Source organism: Carlito syrichta, unplaced genomic scaffold, assembly GCF_000164805.1.
Source record: "Carlito syrichta isolate Samal-C Ts95f unplaced genomic scaffold, Tarsius_syrichta-2.0.1 Scaffold303015, whole genome shotgun sequence".
Taxonomy (NCBI): Eukaryota; Metazoa; Chordata; class Mammalia; order Primates; family Tarsiidae; genus Carlito; species Carlito syrichta.
The window spans coordinates 17,102-23,946 of NW_007247111.1; the positions used below are offsets into that span (position 1 = coordinate 17,102).

The 6,845-nt window shown below is 39.8% G+C and overlaps 1 pseudogene; it reads left to right on the forward strand.

Moving 5' to 3' along the window:
* The first annotated feature begins 4,382 nt into the window (after positions 1-4,382).
* LOC103259788 lies at positions 4,383-5,147 on the forward strand (annotated as a pseudogene).
* The last annotated feature ends 1,698 nt before the right edge of the window (positions 5,148-6,845 follow it).

The following is a 6,845-nucleotide window of genomic DNA, read 5'->3' on the forward strand; positions in this document are numbered from 1 at the left end:
CTGTTTATCAAACTGGTCACAAGTGATATCACATGGTGTTAATTCATCAAGAAGACATAACAATCCTTAATGTTATGTCTTCCATAACCTGCACCTAATGACAAAAGATTATAATACATAAGGCAAGAACTGACAGAAATGCAAGGAGAAATAGATAAATCCACTATTATAGTTGGAGACTTCAACAACATTCTACAGTAATTAACAAAACCAGTATGCAGAATATCAATAACAACACAGTTGCTCAATTGACATTATTGAGTACCTCATCCAACAAATGCAGACACAATAGCAACACATTATTCTCAAGCTCACACAGAACATTTACTAGGATATACCACATTCGAGGTCATAAAATATGCCTTAACAAATTTAAAAGAATATAAATCATACAAAATATGCTGTCAGACCACAGAAAAATTAAAGTAGAAATAAACAAAAAAAGATAACTGGAAAATCCCCAAAGTAATTGGAGATTAAACAATATATTTCCAAATAACACAGGCCAAAATACAAGTCTTAAGGGAAATTAAAAAATAATTTTAATTAAATGAAGGTAGAAATGCAACTTTATGAATTATGGTATGCAGTGAAAACAGTGCTTAGAGGAAAATTTATAGTACTGCATGCATATATTAGAAAAAAATAAAGATTTAAAATCAATAAGCTTCTGCTTTAGGAACCAAGAAAAAGATGAGCAAAGTAACCCAAAATAAGCAGGGAAAAAAGAAACAATAAAAAGCAAAGCAGAAATCAATGAAATTGAAAAAGAAAATCAATAGAGAAAATCAATGAAGCCAAAAGTAGATTTTTTGAAAAGATCAATAAAATTGATAAACCATTAACCAGATTAAATAATAAAAAAAGGAGGAGAAGACACCAATACTAAAATCAGAAAAAAAAGTGACGAGAGGATGCCAGCAAGATGGCCAACTAGCAGCTCCTAGTGCTCATCTCCTCCAAAAAAGACAGTCAATGCAATATATAAACAACTATATTTTTTGACAAAAAGAACTAACAATGCCTAAGTACATCAAAGTAGCAATAATCGTATAGAGGCAGAAGCCTAGGAGGGCCACATAGAGAAGGGGAGAAAAGCAACACTTGCCTTCACCACCATATCCCACAGTCTAGATTATCTCAAAATGATGGGAATAGGCATGCAAGAGGATCCCAGTAGCCTCCATTACCACCTTGGACACCTACGATCCTCACCCCACTGGAGCCTCCTACAGTTCTCACAGGCACTGGGCCCAGCTGAGGGAATTGCCTGGAGTTCACATGGCTGTGCTCTCTTCAAGAGCAAACACTGTGTCTTCCCATCCCCTACCCTCAACCACCCCGGAGCCCATGCTACCACTACACTGAGCCGTCTTAGAACTGGAACCATTGCTGAAGCATGTCCTGCTCTGGGGGTGAATGACCACAGCACCATTCCATCCCTGAGGCTTTGTTGTCACTGGACCAACCTATTCCTGAGCCAAGCTGCTGCTAGATCCTACCCTATGGGCCAAGCTGATGTGGACCCACTCCTTTCATTCTTATCAGTTTTTTCTTTGCTTTGCCCCTTGGAGCCAGAGATGACTCCATGCTCTGCTTCCCAGGGACTGCGTGGAGCAGTCATGCCTCCTGATGCTGGAGCTGAAGCGGCCATACACCACTTCCTGGTAAATGATGTTTTGGCTGCCCAAAGCTTCTGGCACTGGTGCTGTAGTGGTGACCCGCCTTCCATGGAAACGGTGCCTTGGCCACCGAGAGCAGTCTTGCCCCCTTAACCCTGAGTTGGAGATGCACTCTGCTTCATGGGAAATCAGTGCCTTACCTGAGTAGCCATGCCCCTCAGGGCTGAGCTGGTATGGCACTGACCCAGGGAAACAAAGCTTTGACTGAGCTGTGACATCCTACACTCCAAGTTAAACAACTGTAGCACTTGGCTTTTCTGAAATTGAGTTAGTCTTCCAGAGTCTGAGCTGCTGAGGCATATTGCCTCCCCTGGGAGTGGACTCATTGTTTTGCTGCTCTCTGTCCCTTGGGGCTAAAACCATAGCATGATTCACCATTCCTGGGTTCTTCCTAGCACTGCACCAGGCCTCAACAGAACTTGGGATACTGCTGTGTCCTACCATCTCAGATCCAGAGTCACTACTACATCATCCCCCAGGGTATGAGTTGCCACTGTGCCCTATTTACTCCAAGTCCCTAATTGTAGCTGTGCCCTGCACCTCAGGATCCAAACCTCCAGAACACCCCTTCTTTCCTGAAGCCAGGCCAGTGTTGTGCCTTGTTTCCCAGGGTCAGAATCACAGCTACAACCCATCCCTCTGGACCTGAGCAGTTGGGGTGTCTATCTGAGTTATAAATCTTGATTTTGTGGGCAATCTGCATCTACCCATGCCTCCAAAAGTGAACCTGTGCCTCAAGTCCTAGGTGCCATGTAGGATTGTGAGACTAAGGCCCAGGATCCTGGCTCCACACTGCTCTGATCATTTTGGCCCTGGAGCCCAGTGCTGCTGAGGTTACTTGTGAACTGTGTCAGACCCAATGCCAAGAGGAATCCCATCAGCTATGACTCCATTGTGGGGAAAATGAGAACACCTAAGCAGTCTTTGCCACTAAGAAATATAACAGCACATGCTGCTGCTGCTGCCGCCACAAACTCTTGCAGCCTAGGCCATTGAGACACCCACAATCATCACTGACATTGATGCAGCTGCATGAAGCTGCTATTCAGAGTCATCACACCCTTTCCAGCTGGCACTCTAAGACTTATCTGTAGGAGAAAGTTTCTCCCTACAAAAATCACTCTGTAAAGTTTGGAAGAGGTAACTCTTTCACCAAATGTGTAATTATCAATACAGGGACACAAGAAGCATAAAAACAAACAAACAAATAAGGAAACATGGCACCATGAAAGGAACACAATAATTATTCAGTTAACTGAGTCCAAAGAAAAAGAAATTTATGAGCTGCCTGAAAAGTAATTCAAAATAATGATCTTGAGGAAACTTAGTGAGATATGAGAACATAGACAGATGATTTAGTGAAATCAGAAAAACAATTCATGATATGAATGACAGTCAATAAAGAGGTAGATATAAAAAAAAGAACCAAACAGGAAATTAGAGCTGAATAATTCAATAAATAAAATAAAAGATGTAACAAAGAGCTTCAATAGCCAACTAGTTCAAGCAAAAGAATCTGTGAACTTGAAGATAGGTCTTTTAAAATTACCCATTTAGAGGGAAAAAAAGAAAAAATTTAAAAAGTGAAGAAAATCTATGGGAGTTATGATAAACCACTAAGCAAATAAACACTCACATTTTGAGAGTTTCAGAGAAAAGGATACAAAACTTATTTAATGAAATAACCACTGAAAACTTCCCAAGTCTTGTGAGAGATAGGGACATCCAAATACATGAAGCTGAAAGGTTCCCACATAGGTTCAATTCAAGGAGGTCCTCATCAAGGCATATTATAATTGAATTATCAAAAGACAAAGAGGGAATTTTAAATGCAGCAGGACAAAAGCAACATGCCACATACAAGGGAACCTCTATTAGACTATCAGTGGATTTCTAAGAAGAAACCTTGAAGCCCAGGAAAAAACAAAACAATATATTCAAAGTGCTGAGATAAGAAAACTGCCAGCCAATAATCTAATACCTAGAAAACTATCCTTTAGAAACTAAAGAGAAATGAAGTCTTTCCCAGACAAGCAAAAGATGCAGGGATTCATCACCACTGGATTTTCCTTACAAGAAGTGCTCAAGGAAGTTATTCAAGTGGGAAACAAAAAGTGTTAATTACTAACATGAAAATACAGGAAAGTATACAATTTATTGCTAGAGGTAAATATATAGTCAAATTCGTGTACTCTAATACCATCATGATTTCTAGAATGAAGATTAAGTCAAAATGGTCAAACATAACCATAAGTACAATAAGTTAAGAGATATGCCTTATACTAAGATGCAAGTTGTGGTATCAAAAATATAAACTGTGAGGTGAAGGGTAAAAGTCTAGAGTGCTTGTATGCTACTTAAGTGGCTGGTATCACTATAAAATAGTCTATTACAACTATAAGATGTAAGCCACACGGTAACCATGAAACACAAAACTATAGCAGATACACAAATGGTAAAGAGAAAGTAATAAAAATTCAGGATTACACAAAATCACCAAATCGGATTAGGAAGCGAAGGGCAGAGCCCCAGGTCGCGTCGCCGCCACCACCACCACCGCCGCCAGGGGTGAGACCCCAACCTGGTGGGTCAGCTCTGGGCGTGCGCGGGCAGGCGGGGGCGCTTCCGAGCAGCAGTGGCCAAGGCAGAGGCGCAGGCCGGCCGTGGAGGGTCGCGTGGGGTTTGCCTTCGCTCAGCTTTATGGATCCCAGCCTGTGGAGAGAAAGGGGGCTGTTCAAAAAGCGAACTCTTTCCACTCCTGCAGTAGAAAAACGTTCAGCGTCTTGAGTCATCCTCATCATCATCAAAGAAGAAAACAGCAAAGGTAGAACACGGAGGATCATCAGGCCCTAAACAAAATTCTGATCATAGCCATGGATCATTTAACCTGAAAGTTCTTATGGGAAGCTCCGGATGTAAGTTTGGTGTTCTTGCTAAAATTGTGAATTATATGAAGGCATTAGTCAACAATCCCCAAATTGAAGTAATCGATGGGAAGAATGCTTTTAAGCCCAAGTACCACGTGAAAGATGAGAAATCCCTCCTCAGACTCCTAGATCAGCATGACCAGCGAGGATTAGGAGGAATTCTTTTCGAAGACATAGAAGAACTGCCCAATTCCCAGAAAGCTGTCAAGGCTTTGGGGGACCAGATACTATCTGTAAATCGTCCTGATAAGAAGAAAATACTTTTCTTCAATGATAAGAGCTGCCAGTTTTCTGTGGATGAAGAATTTCAGAAGCTGTGGAGGAGTGTCACTGTGGATTCGATGAATGAGGAGAAAATTGAAGAATATCTGAAGCGACAGGATATTTCTTCTATGCAGGAGTCTGAACCAAAGAAAGTGACCCCTATTCAGAGAAGGAAAAAAGCCTGCTTCCCAGAAAAGAGTGCCGCCTTAAGACTCATAACGAACACTTGGCTGGAATGCTGAAGGATTACTCCGACATTACTCCTGGCAAATAAGGAACCGTTTTCCCCGTGAACAACAAGCTTTGGATACACAATCAAGATCTTTCTTGTTGATGTATGGGATCTGAAGACTGTCTTCCATTCCCAGAACTGAGGAGAGGAGCAGTTCAGTTTACAATCCAAGTGCAAATACCAAACTCAAAATTTATTTTAATTGAATAGGCAAATGAGAAACGATATCCCTGTTAACCTTCTGTTCTTTCCTGGGAGAAAGGAGCCGAGCATGGCATGCGGGTGTCCTTGTTGTTTATCTCTGTTTCTACATGGGTCCTGCTTCTCTTTTAATACTTTGGAGATAGCCTTGGTTGCAATATTTGTTTATTCTAAAAGAACATTTTAATAATAAAATCATTGTAGATGAATTTTTACGATGAAAAAAATCACCAAATCACAAAGGTAGACAAGAGAGGAAGAAAAGAACAAAGGATCCACAGAACAATTAGAAAATAATCTACAAAATGACAACAGTAAATCCTTATTCATCAGCAGTTACTTAGAATATAAATGGATTAAATTATTCAAGCAAAAGACATAGAGTGACTGAATAAATAAAACACAAGATGCAACTATATACTGCCTGCACAAGACCTATTTAAGCTTTAAGGATATACATAAGCTGAATATGAAGGGAAGGAAGAAGAAATTCCATGCAAATGGTAACCAAAATAGATCAGGGGTGGCTATACTTATATCAGATAAAACAGACCACAAGTCAAAAACTGTCACAATAGACAAAGAGGGTAATGATTTAATGATAAATAACTCAGTTCACTAAAAGAACATAACAGTTGTAAATATATTTATACCCAACATTAGAGCACCTAAATATATAAAGCAAATATTAATGAACATGAAAGGAAAAATAGATAGCAAACAATCATAGTAAGGGACTTCAGTACCCCACTTTCAACATTGGATAGACTAGACAGAAAAATAATAAGGAAATACTGAAATTGAACTGTATTTTACACAAAATGAACCTAACTTTCATGAACATACAGAACTTTCCATCCAATAGCAGCAGAATACACATTTTTTTCTGGGGGACATAAAACATTTTCCAGGACAGAACATATATTAGGCCGCAAAACAAGTCTTAACAAATTTAAGAAGATCAAAATCATATTAAGTATTGCTTTTATACAATGGTATAAAACTAGAAAATAATAACAAAGGAATTCTGAAAAATTCACAAATATGTAGAAATTAAACAGCATGCTTCTGAACAATTAAAGGATGAAAAAAGAAATCAAAAGTGAAAGTTAAAAATACCTTGGGACAAACAACAATGGAAAAACAACATACCAAACCTACAGGACGCAGCAAAAATAGTACTAAGAGAGATAGATTGATAGCAACAAATGCCTACAGTAAAAAAAAAAAAAGAAAAAAATAAGGCTGGGCATCGTGGCTCATGCCTATAATCCCAGCACTTTGGGAGGTCAAGGTGAAAGGATTGTCTGATCCCACAGGTTCAAGACCAGCCTGGGCAACTTGGTGAGACCTCATCTCTACAATAAATCAAATAATTAGCCAGGCATGGTGGTGCATGCCTTTAGTTTCAGCTACTTGGAAGGCCGAGGTGGAAGGATCACCTGAGCCCAGCAGGTTGAGGTTGTGGTGACCGTGAGCGTGCCACTGTACTCCAGCCTGGGTGACAGAGTCAGACTCCAACTCAAAAAAAAAAAAAAA